Below are 16,603 nucleotides of genomic sequence, written 5' to 3' on the forward strand. Positions count from 1 at the left end.
TTGCAAGTTCTGAGTATGTTTCAAGGGTTCATTTCCTTTTAATTGCATGGTTACTTTTATAAAAAGTCAGTCTAGAGTTTGGAGAATAGATTTATGGAAAACAATATGTGCTGTTTCTATGCAAACCAGAATTTGGAACTCCTAAATCAACTCATAAATCTAACTATAACATGGCAAGGGCCAGAAGATCATGGATGAAAGAAATGAACACAAGTGATAAGTTATCATGACTGGTTCTTGGGTAGATTAGTTTCATTCATGAAGCCATTTTATATTCTCTCTCTCTCTCTCTCTCTCTCTCTCTCTCTCTCACAAGGTGAATTATAAGTTTTCCTTTATCTCATATTTTATAAAAATTTTGCTATTCTGCATTTCTTGGTTTAAATAAAGGTCTTTGTTTGTTTTTCTTTTAGAAATACCACAAAAGTAATGTTTTTTATTAATTTTTATGCTTGCAAACATCAACTCACTTCAGTGGAGTATTTGCTTTAACTTGAATCTACCAAAAAACAAAAGCAATAGCAAACATGAATCTGGACAATGCAAGGGCTCCATAGGTCTTTATTCTCTTGGGTTTCTCCAAACACCAATGGTTGGAAATGCCCCTGTTCGTTATGGTGCTTGTTGCTTATATCTGCACACTGGTGGGCAACATTTCAATTATTGTGGTATCCATAGTAGATCCTCATCTTGATAGCCCTATGTACGTCTTCCTTTCCAACCTCTCCTTCTTGGACCTGTGCTTTACCACAATTACCATTCCTCAGCTGCTGCTTAACCTTTGGGGCCAGATAAGTATATCAGCTATGGGGGATGTGTGACCCAGTTTTATATGTTTCACTTCCTGGGAGCCACTGAGTGCATCCTGTTAGCTGTGATGTCTTTGGATTGATACGTTGCCTTCTGCAAGCCGTTGAGGTACCCAGCTATCATGCATCAGCAATTCTGCATTCCTCCTCGTGGCCATAGCCTGGATAAGTGGATTGGCTAATTCCTTGCTTCAGTCATCTCTCACTGGACAGATAATTTTCTCTGTGAAGTTCTAGTGATGATCAAGATGTCTTGTGCTGACACTACATTCAATATAGCTATGCTCTCCATTGTGGGGACTTTCTATTCCCTGGTTCCTTTGTCACTTATCCTTATCTCCTTTGGGTTTATAGTAGCTACTGTGCTTAGGATTCGATCTTCCGAGGGAAATAAGAAAGCTTTTAATACATGTGGTTCTCATGTTATTGTTGTATCTCTTTTCTATGGACCAGTAATTATCATGTATGTACAACCCTCTGTTGCTAACTCACAGGACAAGAACCAACTTATGTCCTTGTTCTACAGTTTAGTGATTCCTATGCTTAACTCTTTTATCTATACTATGAGGAACAAGGACATGAAAGGAGCAATGAGGAGGCTTCTTGGCTCGTGTCATCAAAGAACAGAACAAACATAACAATTTTTATAATCCACACTCTCCACACTTGGCTCAGAATATCTCTAGTTTTAAATTACCTCTTGATTTAACATTCTACAAAATTGTCAACATCATTTAGTACATGTCTTATCTCCATGTGTATTTGTACCATATTGCTATAGTTGTTTGGTTATCATTTGAAGTGTGAGTTCTAATCCTCAGTTTGTCTACAATTTGAATGGGAGTGAAGACTGTCACGAAGTTGCTTTCTAACCTTCTAAAGATTATATTGTAGAACCTAAGAAGTAGGCAATAAATAAAAGCTTATTGAAGGACACATTTTTTTAGACCAAAAAGAAAATAAAAATCTTATCTTTTTTTCTGCTATTTTGGGAAAAAAATAAGTAATTTACACTGCATTTTACCTCCTTGCTATTGTAGATAATATTTGAGAATCAATGTTGAAAAATGCAAATCAACTCTTTATAGAATAACAGCAAGATCAAATGGGTTAATATCTCATATTTTGTAATTGAAATTCTTGACCATGCATCTGCTAATCTTTTATGAAAAAGAGGATTGAAAAAATTGTATATGCCTCTTTCCTCTCAATGAAATTGCTTCTTCTGAGGTACTTGATTGAAATAGCTATTTTTATGTTTCCAAGGGGAAAATGTGATGAATAAAGTCCTCAGGAAACTTCTCTGTAATATTTCCATAATATTAATAATCACTTATATTTCTTCGGGGAGCTAAATGTATCCAGAATGACAAGAATATTAGGTGTATTTAATACATAAACAAAAGGTTTAAATAGTTCAGTCATTTAAGGATCAGAATATTATGTGGTTAGTAAAGAAAAAAAGAGAAACTGCAAAAAGTTATATATATATATATATATATATATATATATATATATATATATATATATATATATATATATATTGGGTATCAGACCATCAATGTGAAGGAGAGGGGTCATTGATGATATGCAAGGGGTTAATATCTTCATTTTATCAGTAATATCAACTTTTATCATTATAAATAATTATCTCACACTTTTATACTCTCTAAGCTTATAATATCCTCAGTTTTTTGACTTGTATTTAAGGCATATATTTAATTCGTTTTCATAAAACTAAGTACATTTGTGTGAAGTCTTCATATCCTTGGTTTGTCTTCAGTATCAACTTCCAAATGGCAATAACAAAATATATTGATTCACAGCATACAATACTTTGACAGAGATATATTGGTTCTAATCAATAATTAATTATAATATTTTCAGTCTTCAATTTCTGCTTTATAGAGTATTATAAGCTTCCCTTTGTAGCCTTAAAAGAAAGTATATTACAGTTTTGCTCCTCTTAGAGACAAGCAAACATTACTCCAGAGTTCCTGAATTAGAATTTTGAGAAATCATGTCTAAAATAAGGTTGGAAAAGTTATTTTCAGTTATTTTTGAGGTGCCTCTGCAGTTAGCAAAGGCCAACACAGAGAAAACTTTTTGATATAACTGTAAGACATAGAAGTAAGATAGGATCTGACTAAAGAGGAAAAAAAGTATGATCCTAAGAAGAAATAGGAGGTAACTCTTGCCAAAGATATGAAGAATTCTAGATGTCTCTTAAAACAGGAATTTGGGCAACTACAAACAGTTCAAGAGATAAAAGCTGAAATCCAGGGATGCCAAGGAATCCAGGGTCAAGGAATTAAAATTCCAAGTAAAAGTGAAGCACAGAAAACTGGGCTTGGTAAGTTTTAAGGGTTCTGTGTTTGGGATTAGCATCTCTGAAGGCTTCATGTCTGTGGCTTTCTTGGTGGCTGGGAAGTTTCTGTGCAAAGGCACTGGCTTCTAGGAAGTTTGTGTTCAAAGACATAAAATGCCTGGCTACTAGGAAACTTCTGTGCAAAGACATGGGCTGCCTAGCTGCTGTAGCCAATGCCCTGCATGAGGAGGCTCTGTGCTAGAGTCTTATCAGTCCAGACATTGATCTCACCCACATAGCTCCTGGGAATAAAGAAACACTCTCATTAGACAACCACAATGTTTCACCAAGCTCCATTGTACCTGAAACTGTCCACATAACAGTAACTTTAAACAATGGACTTTCTTGACAGCTACACAAATCTCCTAACATTGCACATTCTAACTATAGTTTGTAACTGAGGAATAAGCTGCATAACATTGCTAACTCTATAATCTGCTAATGACACAAAGAACAATAATGTACTACTGATGCCACTGACCTAATGTAAGCTATTGATAAAAATAAAGCTGGCAACTTGGCCATTCTACCATTCTGCTTTTGCACCTTGCTTCTCTCTCCATTTGACTTCTTTACAGTATGTGTAACTGATTATTTGTCATATTTATTTTTTGTCAGTCATGAGGCCAAGAGGTAGCAAAGATGCTGTGAAGCAGGGTCTTCACAGTCTCACAGCATTGGGGAAATCATGGAATTCATGGCTCTATTAAACACCCAGGACTGAAGTACAGCAATTCAGGAGTAAGCTTAGACTGGTTATAGAACAGCCTCCAAAAGATTGAAACTATTTATATAATCAGCTTTAGTGAGGTATACTATGTGGAGAATAAAACATAACTTAAATATACAGTTCAGTGTTTTTCAGTTCCACATACCCATGCAACCAATTTCCCAAAAAAGAAAATTTCTGTCATTCCTCCAAAACTGTTTTTGTCTCTTTACTGGGGATTTAGTCAAATGATAATCTACTTTATGTTTTTATAAATTAATGTTTATTTTCTTGAATTTTTCTGTAGATAAATCCATGCAGTGTGTATTATTTCAAGTCTGGCATTTTTCAGCGCGCTTAATTTTGAGACTTATCCAGAATGGACTAATGTCAATATTTGTTTCCATTACTAGTAAAGTTCTACTGCATGGATAATATTGTTCTGTTGAACATTATAGTTTATGCATTACTTTTGTTGACAGTTTTTTTTAGTGTTTCCAGGTTATTGACTATTTTGAATGAAGTTGTTAATATATTCAGGAACAAGTCCACACTTCAGCAAATGTTTTTATTTCCCTTGAGAATATATATAAGAGCAGAATGAATGGGGCATAAGATGAGTGTAAGTGTAACTCTTTAAGTAACCATGAAACAGGGCTGTGTTTGTGGCTCAGTGGCAGAGCACTTGCTTTGCAAGTATGAGGCAATGGATTTGAGCTTAAGCACCACATAAGTAAATAAAATAAATGTATTTTGTTCATCTGCAACTAAAAATCATTTAAAAAAAAGTAACCAAGAAACAGTGTTCTAGTGTCGTCGTATTATTTTACACTTCTACCAGAAATATGAGACAACTCCATCCATCTCTATCAGCGTTAAAGTAGTCTTTCTACTCTAATTTCCTACCAAAAGCAAAGATAAATTATCTCTGGAAGAGAATAACAATAAATAGGACTGTAAAGAATAAATTTCTATTTTGAAATGGGCAAAGTAGAGGGAAAAATGGCTTATTAATTAATTTCAATAGTTCCCAATCTAGAAAACTGATAATGCCTATAAAAAGAAAATGATATGAACATAACTGTACAAAAACAAAAATAAAATTTTTCTAAATACCAAAAAAAGAGAGTTAAGAGAGATAAAGGATTTTATAGAACTTTATGAATATGAATATATATTTTAAACTTAGAATTTATGTCATTATTTTATCTGAGAGGGGGTTCTTTGGAAAGTTACATTTATACTGCTGTCTGCACTTGAACCTGACTCAGAAGCCTGAAAAATACAGAAAATATTTTCCCTAGAGATTTTTCTTGAAAATCATGGAAAGTGACTGTTTTAACTTCACTTCTAAGGCAGTGGATCACAAGTCAAACCACAAATTAATCAAAGAGTTTTAAAATATCTAATGAATGAGATTTTCATAAGGACTTTGAAATATTAGCTATATGCTGGGAATTAATAAGTTTGCATACATGCACAGGGCTGTGTGTAGGTCCAGGACTCTGTGCATGCTCAGGGAAGACCTGTGTAGATCCTCAACTTTCAACCTGGGCTAATCTCAAATCTTCATATAGGAAGCAAATGGAGGCTAATGCAGAGATGTAAATTGTCTAAGTGTTGAAGTCTTTTACCAAGTGCACACATGCCCTTTGACAAAAACTGAAAGATTTCTTAGTTCCAGGCATTGAAGGAAAACAGTTTAATTTTTAGCTGATTACCAAACCATCTGAGTACAGACTTCACTGATTATACTCCACAAATATACAGACTATAGAATTAGTTCAGAGAAGTCATTACAAAAAATGAGCAATGACTACAATAATAAGCAATAACAGCAAGTTCTGATGTGGCTGATTTCTATTTCTATAGTTGCTATATGTGTGTGTTGGGAGTATACATATATTCTTTCTTTTTTTTTTTTTTTTTACTGTGTTGCCTTAACTGTCTTTGAACTCCTGGGACCAAGTGATTCTCCTGCTTCATCTTGTTGAGTAGCTTGGATTACAAATTCACATCACCATTCCAAGCTCCAATAAAATTTTAAATGTCTAGTTTTCAAAATAAAATTAAGATACAAATAAAGAAAAAAGAAAGTATGAGACCTATAGGTAAGGGGAACAAAGGAATCCATAGGAGGAAATCAAGAGTGAAATTACCAGATAAATGCTAAATGGCTGCTTTTAAAATGTGAGGCTAAGATTTAAAGGAAATAATGTCTGAAGAACTGAAAGAATGAATGAGAACTATGTCTCACTAAACAGGTAATATAAATAAAGAAATATGAATTATTTTTTAAAAATGAACCAAATAGAAATTATAAATTTAAAAAAACTTTGTTAAAAACAAAAATCCACAGATCACTGACTTCAAGATCATATTTGAATAAGCAAAAGAAAGGATCAACAAACTTAATGATATGTCAATTGAGATTATGTAGTCTGAGTAATACAAAGAAAAATAAAATAAAGAAAAGTAAGCTGGTATGAGGCATTATCAAGCACCCGAAAACACTAACAGCATGTTGGCAAGTATGTGAAGCAACAGGAACTCTCATTCATTGCTTGTGGGGATGCAAGATTGTTAGCCACTATGGAAGTCAATTTCACATATTCTTGCAAAAAGTAGACAAATCTACCACACAATCCAGAAAGCATGCTTTTGGTATCGAACCAAACTACTGTAAAACTTATGTTCACACAAAAACTTTCACACTAATGTTTATAGTGGCTATAAATGTCAAAGCTTAGAATTAAAAGAAAGTGTTTTTCAATTAGTGAATGAACAAACTGTGGTTATTCAGTTGTAATAATAAGCTAAAAAAAAGACATAAAGAACCTTAAATGTATATTAGCAAGTGAAAGAAGCCAATCTGAATAGTCTATATTATATAGGATTTTAACTATTTAATAGTCTGAAAAGGGCACAAATATGGAGACAATGTAAAATCAGTGGTTGCCCTGAGCTCAAAGCAGTGCAAAGGGAATTAAGTGGATTACAGGGAATTTTTAGGACAGTGAAACTACTGGTAGGATATTGCAGTAGAGAACATAAATTATTATACCTTTGTTAAAAGTCATAGAATGTACAATGAGTGAACTCTAATGTTAACTATGAATTTTAGTTAATAATATATTACTATTGGTTCATCAGTTTTAACAAATGTATCACATTAATGAAAGCAGTTAATAATGAGAGAAACTATGTACAGGAAAAGAGAGGCCTGTGGGAGCTCTCTATATTTACTACTCAAATTTTTGAAACCCATAACTTCTAAGAAGAAGCCTATTAATTTTAAAAAGAAGAAAAGTATAGAGTATAAAAAATTTACCCATACACTGTCTATAATAAATACTTCAGATTAAAACAAAACATTGAAGCTAGAGAAAAATAAGGAAAAACAGGATAGGAGGGGTTGGAAAATAGATGGGAGATCAATGGAAGAGAGGAAGGGGATTGAGGAGGAAGGAGGAAGGAAAGTCAAAGGGAGAACTAGTACAATGAAATTGACAAAATTATTCTATGTACTATGTGAATATATCTCAGTGAACCATAACAGTATGTATATCTATGAAGCAAGAATTAAAAAAATATATATGAATAGAAGGGAGACCAGTAGAGCAGAGAAAGGAGAACAGGGGGATTGAAGAGAGGAGAGAAAGAGGAAGTACTATGGAGAAATGGAGCAAATTATATTCTATGCATTATCATTGTGAGAAAATGAAACCTACTCTTATGTATAACTACAATACACTAACGAAGACATTTTTAAAAACCTACTTTCTGGTTGAAAGAATAAAAAATGAAAACTAATTAATCCACTCAAGCTCTAACCAAGTGAGAGTGCTAGTATATATATTGATATCAGATAATATTAGAAAAAATATAATAACTGTTACTATAAACAAAAAAGAACTAATAAGAATTAATTGATAAATCCACCTAGAAAACATGACAACTATAAATATGTGTTAACTTAGAAATGGTTCCCCAAAATGAAACAAAAAATAAGAGAACCGATTAGATTATATGTAATTCAATAATAATGGTTTGACTTCAATAACGCACCTTCACAATAGACAGAACAATTAAAGCATCAGCAAGGAAATTTAAAAAAAATATGAACAGAAATATAAACAAGACAGATCTAACAGACAACTATGCAACATTCTACCCAATAAGAGCATAATGAACATTCTTTTCAGGCACATGAAACATTCTATAAGATAGACCATACAAAAGTCACAAAAACAAGTCACAATAAATTTAAAATGATTTCATTTACAAAAGTATGTCCTTTATTCATGATTTGATGTAATTATAAATCAATAAAAGAAACATTATGAAATATGAAATACTTTATGTACATGAAAATTAAAAAACATATTTCCAAGTAACAAATGACTCAATAGAACTCACAGATAATTAGCAAAGAAATTGAGGAAATGAAACAGAAAAAAAAACAATTAATCATAAGTCCTTTTAGAGTAGAAGAGCTGCGTCCCAATAATAAGCCTACTGTTCCTTTGGGAAGAGGTCCGTTTACCCCTGTGGGAATGATTTGAACTCCCATCTCTGGAGTTAGTACTGCTCTGGCAGAGGCACAGATGTCCAACCCTGTGCTCCCTTTGGTTTGTCTGATGAGGGATCTGATGGACAATGTGCCCTGGGCACTACCCTGATGGGGTTGCTTGTTAGAGTCTGTAAACAAGTCAAAATAACACCTGGTATTTTGCCAGGGGAATGTTAGAGTTTGTAAACAAGTCTGGATGGTGCCTGGCAAAATGCCAGAGGAGTGGTTTGAGAAGTAACAAAAGCGAGCCATTAAGTGTGGAGATTCCTTATTGGTTGACTGATGTATCTAGTTTATGCTAATTAAGATAAGCTGTGCAAAATGTATAAATACCTCTGTTGTCCTACAATAAAGGGCTCCTACTCCTGCTGTATCAAAGTACACAAGTTATTCGTCACCCCCTGGTTATTCCCGATTGAGGAGGTCCTATAATAACCATCTCATTATTAATGGCTCTTAAATCTTGCAATAATTTCCATTTACCAGATTTCTTTTTGATGACAAAAAATGGGAGTATTATGGGAAGATACAGAAGGTTGTATATGTCCTTCCACTAATTGTTGTTTGACCAGGTCATGGGCTGCTTGTATCTTTTCTTTAGTCAGGGGCCACTGAGGAACCCATACTGGTCTTTCTGATTTCCAAGTAATTTTGATTGTCTCAGTGACCCCTTCTGAAAACCCAATCCATGTCTATTTATTCCTTGATCAATTTGAATTGGTGCTGCTATACCTTGTTTTTGTTCTCCTAATCTTTTTTCTTTCCTAAAACCTTGTCTAGCCCTAACAGTGGGTGCATTTTGATTGATGTTATTTGTTAGTGTTAGTCCTATTTGATCTAGGACATCTTGTCCCCATAAATTTACAGGAAGATGATCCAATACATATGGCTGTATAATTCCTTCACATCCTTCAGGATACTTCCAATCTAATACCATTGCAATTCTATGGGGATTAGTCACCACTCCTAGGCCTCGAAGCATTTGAGTGGCTTGTTGTAATGGACAATGTTTTGGCCATTCTTGAAGAGAGATGATACTAAGGTCTGCACCTGTATCCAGTAGCCCATTAAATTCATGTCCTTGAATATTTAGTTTTAGCATGGGGTGAGAATCTAAATTTAAAGAAAGCATAGCCCAATCTATACCTGTGGAGCCTAATCCCTTGGAACCTCTTTCTACAGTACGACTGGAAAATTTATCATGTAGGCTGGGTTTTATTAGTAACTGTGCTTTTATATCTCCAGGTGAAATAACTGATATACCCTTTGGAGAACTGTCTATAATTTTTATTTCACCTTCAGAATCGGGATCAATTACCCCAGGACTCATCATAAGTCCTTTTAGAGTAGAAGAACTGCATCCCAATAATAAGCCTACTGTTCCTTTGAGGAGAGGTTCTTTTACTCCTGTGGGAATGATTTGAACTCCCATCTCTGGAGTTAGTACTGCTCTAGTGGAGGAGCAGATGTCCGACCCTGCACTCCCTCTGGTTTGTCTGATGAGAGATCTAATGGACAATGTGTCCTGGGCACTACCCTGATGGGGTTGCTGGGTTCCTCCAGTGCTCCGTATATTTGTGGTTTTGGGCCCCAGAGCATTGGGCCCCCCTGTCCATTTTTTGGCAACAGAGCCCGAAGCCTTTCTCCATGATATTGTGGATAAACTCCTGGTCCTTGTTCATTTTTTGATAATGGAGTACCCTCTATGGTGGTTTGAGAACAGCATTCATTAGCCCAATGTCTCCCTCTATGGCATCGTGGGCAAATACCTGGTATTCTACTCCTTTGATACCTAGTTTTGTTAAACCCTCCTCCTATGGGGCAATTCCTTTTAAAATGTCCTGTTTGTTCACAATTGTAGCATGTTCTTGGCCTGGCATCTAAAACCTGTTGTACTGCAGCTGCCACGACTTGCCCTTGTTCATTAATGTCTCTACATAATTTAATATATGTGTTTAAATCTTCATGTTTCCATGGTCTAATGACTTCTCTGCACCAACGATTCACTTGCACATAAGCCAGTTGTTTTATTAATGGCATTGCTTGTTCTGTATTCCCCAAAACTATGGTAGCTGTTTGAATAAGCCTATCTACAAATTCAGCATAAGCTTCATTAGCTCCTTGTATTACCTTAGATAATTGACCTTGTAAATCTCATGCCTTGTAAAGTCTTCCATGCCCTAACAACATCTACAGCAATTTGTGTGTATATGCCAGGATCATATGCAATTTGTTGCTGCTGATCCTCATAAGGTCCCTTTTCCTAATAACATATCTAGATTTCTCTGGGGATAACTAGCTGCTGTATTTTGCCTAGCTGTCTCCTTGCAAAATTCCTCATTGGCAACCTTCCATAACAGGTATTACCCTACATTTAGCACAGCTTTACACATATTAGCCCAATCTGCTGGCGTCATGTTCAAGCTGTTAATGGATTCGACCATGCTCACAGTGAAGGGTGCTTGAGGACCATAGGTTGTTACAGCCTCTTTTAGCTGCTTCACTGTTTTGAAATTTAAAGCATGGTGAATTCACTGCCCTCCTGCCTCAAATACAGGGCATGTTAATATTTGAGATCCTGTCTCAGGATCCCAACTATCAACTGCGGGGGTTGGGGGTCTCCCAGCATATGGAGGTGGTGTTGTTGTTTGGACACTTATGCCCTCTGGTGATAGAAAGGAGTTAGTAGCAGTCTCCTGTAGAGGTGGCGCTGTTGGTTGGACACTTGCGCCCTCTGGTGATAGAAAGTTGTTAGTAGCAGTTTCCTGTTGTAACTTTTCCCCTGATGGCTTTTTCTGCTCTAAACTTTCTTTCTATCTCTGACCAACTCGAGAGACCTTCTCTTTTACTTGAATATTTCTACTATAATTATAATACAACCCAACAAGATAATGCCAAACAAAACTGAAACAGAATGAAACAAAATTGGAACAACAGAAAATCATTGTAGCCTTTCTATCCTCCTGAAATGTCCATCCGTCCTTTCTCCCCATAGGTTCCTCAGATGTGAGCAGTTTTTCTTCCATCTTACACATCTCCAGGGACAGGCAACTTAAAAGAAAAGTGTAGCAAAACAAAACAAGAATCTTAAAATGGCTTCCCATCCTCTCGCCCTGCCCTCAGGGGTGAGCAGTTTACCTTATCACTTACCCTCAGTCATTCCCAGTGCAGGCCACCAAAAACAATTAAAAAATCAGAAAATTAGATTAGATAAAGAAGTATTTAAATCAAGCAAATAAACAAACTTCCCTTATTGATGTACATTTCTCTGAAACAAAAAATGTGTGTGCAGATGGAGTTATAATAATATATTCAAGATGGTTCCATGCCGCAGTCTGGCTGGGCACAATTCACGAGCCACTTGTCAAAAGAAACCAACTTTATTTTTAGAACACACATACTGCACCACACAGCTCTTCAGGAAAAACCTTCAGAGCCCAACTGCCACCACTGGCTTCCCACAAGCCTCTCCACCTCCCCCACTCCTCCTGCTCATGAAGCCGATTGGCTGGGTTGTGTGGGCGGAGCCAAAAAAGTCCCCCAGTGAGCAGCACTGTGGTCTGAAAGGGCAGGGAAACAGCCCAAGGAGCATCACCACAGAGGAGCCTGCCGCAGTCTGGCTGGGCACAAAATAACCGAGCCACCACAAAACCTTGTGGATTCAAACAGCAACTCTTTATTCCCGAACTCTCACCAACACTCTACCCACACTTCCTGGGAACACTCTCCCTCCACTGGAGTCTGCACGCCAATTCTCTCAGAACCCCGTGAGAACTCAAGGGAAACTCCAAAGGAGCGGGCACCTGAGGCAGCAGGATTCACCCTAATCCCAGCAGGATCCACCCTAAATCCAGAGCCACACTAATCCCTGAGCAGGGTCACCTTTCAACTCAAAATGCCAAGTGTCATTCCTACTTGGCTACGGCTCTCAGCAATTCATAATTGTTATTCAATGTATTTGAATTTATTTTGGGAATATTGCACTTGTGATAATGTATGGTATTTAAAATCTTACTATCTATATATCTAATATTATGTAGTGTGTATGTGCATGTGTACGCATGGGTATGTGTAGAGAGGGAATATAATTTAATTTTTCTTATGAAGTATTAAATATATAGAATTATTTTATTATTACTGTATTCCTTTTTGAAGGAAAATATATTCTATTTCTTCTCTATCCAACTTTTTTTATGTTCCTTCGTTGTTATGACTAAATAATTGAATCTTATGAGATATTCTTAGTCACATATTCAAGAAGTTATAATTTAAATTCCTCGGGATTATTTATTCAAGCACGCTCATTTCCAATTGTATTCTATCTTAAACTGGTGTATGTTGAAAACTGAATTAGTTTATTTCAAAATTTCTAGCAAGAGAAGAAAATTGCTACCAAACTTAGTTCAGTAGAAAATTAATTGTTCATGAGAAGCATTTCCATAAAGAGTTCTGTCCCAAGGCACTTTCTTCCCTAACTCACCAGAGAGAAGGATACATGGATAGCCTGTGGCTAACAATGCACAGGAGGCCTCAGGAATAGCATATATATACCCTCCCACAATGCATGGTTGATTACTTTCTACTGATGCCTTCTTAACCTAGGTTATTTTCTCTTGGATACACTATCTTAGGTGAAAATACATGTTCTGAACCTAATTGTTATGTATACTACAGTTTCTCCATCTTTTCCTGAAAGCTTAAAAAACATCCAAGTGCACTCTTTGAAGATTCTTTTTTGTTTTTTGAGAAGGATAGTTATCAAAAGAAGGTGAGTAAAAAGATACTTGTTTTTAAAGGCCATGCATTTTAGGGATGTTTGGACTGTGTGTAGGTATGCCATAGTGCCTAGTATACACACGAGAGGCAGAGTAAATTTTATTTCAAGAGCCTTTTTAAACTTTGGAAACACGTACTTCAGTGTCTCTAGGACCAAGTAAAATTTTCTTTGTAAGTAATCTCTGCTTTAGTCTCTCTCTTAGATCAAACTTAAACTTCAATAAATAGATATTAAATGAATGAAGTATGAAGTCTTTAATCAGTTGTGTGAAATTTCTACATATATTGTCAGAATTTGATGGACTGTCTGTACATTTCATCCAAATGCCCCTGGTCTCAGATAACATGGTTTTAATTTTTTCTACTATCTATAGAGTTAAAAGATAAATTCTGTGTATTAGATAAAGATGAATTGTGGATAAAATATGCTAGAAAAATCAATGAAAAAATCGAAAACAAAGATATGCTAAAATGAAAATGTGAACAGAGATACAAAGGCACAAACACATCCTGGCAACTTATTAATGTCATTTTAAACATTCATGAAGATACAGAGCCCTGGGTAATGAAATAAGGATAGAAAAATCACTAGAAGTAGAAGATCCAAGAGTCAAGGCATCTAATAGGTAAAAGTAATGAAATATCATGAGAATAACATGAAAAACAAGAGAAATGTACACATAAAATTATAAAGCTTCAATATACTGTAAAAGTCAACAACATTGATCTCTAGGGAAATACCCAGAGAAATAAAAGGGCTCTTGGGTAATCACTGCTTACAAAGAAAATCACACTTAATAAAATGAATAATATGGAAAAAATATTTTATACTACAAACTTAACAAAGTTGCCAAAAACATACTAGAGAAATATTATTATTAGAATTTGATAAAATTAATTGTGAAATAAGTCACAGAGGAGGATCAAATCTAAGATTACACTTTTTAAAAAATTGATGGTGGAATCCATGGTATAAAATTATGAAATGTGAATATAATTGTTTTAAATAAGTAGATAGTCCTCATGCAATTATTCATCGTGGGTACAGTAGAATTTTTAGAATATTTATTTTGCAATCAAATCAATTAATACCATGCTTTTACATTATATCTCATCTACAACATAGAATTTCCGTTGAAAAAGAATTTACAGCAAGGTATGGTCCTAAATTTGCTGTGCTTATTTACACCTTGAATAAATTCCAGATGAAAACATGCATGGGGGCACTCATTCAGATGACATCCTTAGTAAGGATGCTTTCTTTGGAATTTTGGTCCAATATTTCACTACCTCATTTAGACATTGATAACTTTTTGATCTTTAGATTAGCTCTAGTTATAAGTAGACTATGAAAATAAATAATTAACAATATCACAGAATATGGATATAGAATGCCCTAGGTCAATAGTGTTTGGGTAGTTATTAAATAACCTAATGCATGGAAAAAGATTATTGTTGTGTTTGGCACACAGGGCTCATTAAGAATTTCTTGAAATTTTAATTAATACATAAATTTTAAAATTATTACTGTAATTGTTATTACATACATATAGATCACATATACTCAAAGGGCAATGTTAATATCTTAGCTTTGAGTGACTTTGCGTGGCACCCCTACAGGTGTCCTTGAAATTCATAGAGGATGTAAAAACTGTGCTTTGTAATTCTAAGAATATAATCTGGTACCATGAAACTATTAATGGGCTAGAATAGTAACTCAGAAATTTGTCAATGGGATGTTATCTTAATCTCATATATGGATATTCCTTATCCTACAAAATATTATAGTTTTCATAAATATAAATACTTCACTAGTAAAAAATATGTTTACTTTTTCTTTCTCAGAATAGTATTTCATTCAAGTTACAGATTTTGTTCTTTCAATGTGCCTTTTAGCAGAAAAATAAAGAAATACTTCATGAAAATTTGAATGTTTCTGGACCTAAGTTGAAAAGTCTCCTGACAGAAGTTACCCAGAGTTGAAAACTGTACTTATGCATGTAAAATGTAGTTATATATGGCAAATGGATCACTGAAAACTATTCAAATTCTTATGTTAAAAAAGGAAACAGGCTTACTTAATAAAGAAAAATTCCTACAAAACATATATTAAGTAAAATTAAGCATGAAATATTAAATGACTAAATTCTGAACTAAATAGCTATGCAAAAAAAAACCACATAAATGTGAAAACAAATTCCAAAGCATAAAGAAACCTCTGTCATTATAGTGTAACTTTTCAAATTTATGAAGTAAGTGGATGACTGTTAACTGTACTAAAAAGAGAACATCAATGTTAAAAGTGTTTATACTTTTGCCTCAATTTCAAACACCTAAGATAGATTTGTTTAAATCCAAAGTCTTCACACACCCCACAGAGAAGACATGATTAATCAACTAGCTAGATGTAACTGGAATAAGACCATACTTTCTGTTCTTGTTGCTGTAGATCACACCCAGGGCCAAGCACATGCTAGGCAAGTGCTCTACCACTGAGCTACATCCTCAGCCCTGGACTACTGTATCATTTTTTTGAGGGGAGGGGTGAGGGAGAAGTACCAGGGATTGAACTTAGGGGCACTCAACCACTGAGTCACATCTCCAGCCCTACTTTGTATTTTATTTAGAGACAGTGCCTTTGTTTTGCTGAGGCTGGCTTTGAACTTGCAAACCTTCTGTGTCAGCATCTGAGCTGCTGGGATTACAGGAGTATGCCACCATGCCTAGCTTTGTATTATATCTTGGTGATATTTGTACCTCCAGGATTCTCTTACTCATTTTTCTACTGTTGCTACTGAATACTTTTATGATTATTTTCACTTCTGTAATGCCTTGCAGCAGTGATCCTTAAAATAACCAATCCAATCACTTGGTCTCAAGCATCATTTACTTTAAAATATATATATATATATATATATATATATATATATATATATATATATATATATTAGTTGTCAATCGATCTTTATTTATATGTGGGGGTGAGAATTGAACCCTGTACCTCTCACATTCTAGGCAAGCACTCTACCACTAAGCCATAACCAGAGCCCCAGCATCATTTACTTTGTCAAATACCTGAAGATAGGGAGCAATGAACTTCTCACTAAGAAGATATCTAGATGATTTTTAAGGCAGTATAAGTTTGAGAACCATTATTTCAGATTTTCCAAAACACAGTCACTCACCAGAAAAAAAGGAGATAACTATTGTCAGTTTTATAATACAGGAGAAGAGATTATTCACAATAACTACCAATAATTTTTGGTGTCATAAAGGGAAATTAGATAACCTGGTGTCAAGTTCTTTATTTCAAGTTACTGTATTCTGTCTTTTATGAGTACACAACCAATTGATCATCATGTCTGGTC

The 16,603-nt window shown here is 34.8% G+C and overlaps 1 pseudogene; it reads left to right on the plus strand.

Moving 5' to 3' along the window:
- The first annotated feature begins 527 nt into the window (after positions 1-527).
- LOC113177781 (olfactory receptor 2B11-like) lies at positions 528-1,447 on the plus strand (annotated as a pseudogene).
- Positions 1,448-16,603: the final 15,156 nt, after the last annotated feature.

This window comes from Urocitellus parryii, chromosome 8, assembly GCF_045843805.1.
Source record: "Urocitellus parryii isolate mUroPar1 chromosome 8, mUroPar1.hap1, whole genome shotgun sequence".
In the NCBI taxonomy this organism is placed as follows: Eukaryota; Metazoa; Chordata; class Mammalia; order Rodentia; family Sciuridae; genus Urocitellus; species Urocitellus parryii.